The sequence below is a fragment of the Suricata suricatta genome, chromosome 6 (genome assembly GCF_006229205.1).
Source record: "Suricata suricatta isolate VVHF042 chromosome 6, meerkat_22Aug2017_6uvM2_HiC, whole genome shotgun sequence".
Classification (NCBI taxonomy): domain Eukaryota; kingdom Metazoa; phylum Chordata; class Mammalia; order Carnivora; family Herpestidae; genus Suricata; species Suricata suricatta.
The window spans coordinates 5664566-5664988 of NC_043705.1; the positions used below are offsets into that span (position 1 = coordinate 5664566).

Below are 423 nucleotides of genomic sequence, written 5' to 3' on the forward strand. Positions count from 1 at the left end.
GCGGAGACGGCCGCCCGGCCGCCGCGCCCGGAGCCCCGGGAGCTCTCGCCGGGCACCTGCGCGTCCGCGGGCGGGGACACGGGTCCGCGCCCTGCCGGGCCCTGGCCTTCAGCCTGCAAGGCCCCCGTCTCCGCAGCCGGCTGGGGGGCTTCTCACCCCTAGCCCGCGTCCCTCCTGCTCTTCCGCTAGCACTGCCATGGGTCCCCACCACGCTTGAGGACAAAACGGAAAGGTCCCCGGGAGGGCCAGGAGTTGCATTTAGAGGCAGCAAAGTGACCCTAGGTGTGTATCGAGGACCAAAGTGTGGTCAGAAGGCCTCCCATCATTCTCCCAGTTGACCTAAGAGTTAAATAGAGGTGTTCCTACTTCTACAGGTAGAGAGAGACAGAGACAGAGACAGAGAGAGAGATGTGCATAAAGACC

At 64.3% G+C, this 423-nt stretch overlaps 1 protein-coding gene across 1 annotated transcript in view; it reads right to left on the reverse strand.

Annotated features, from left to right (window-relative positions):
* The window catches only part of PRR16 (proline rich 16), a 196618-nt gene extending 196445 nt beyond the window's left edge, over positions 1-173 (reverse strand). The window contains exon 1 of the mRNA XM_029941362.1: positions 157-173. The gene's annotated coding sequence lies outside the window, so the exon portion shown is untranslated. The remainder of the gene's footprint in view (positions 1-156) is intronic.
* Between the last annotated feature and the right edge of the window lie 250 nt (positions 174-423).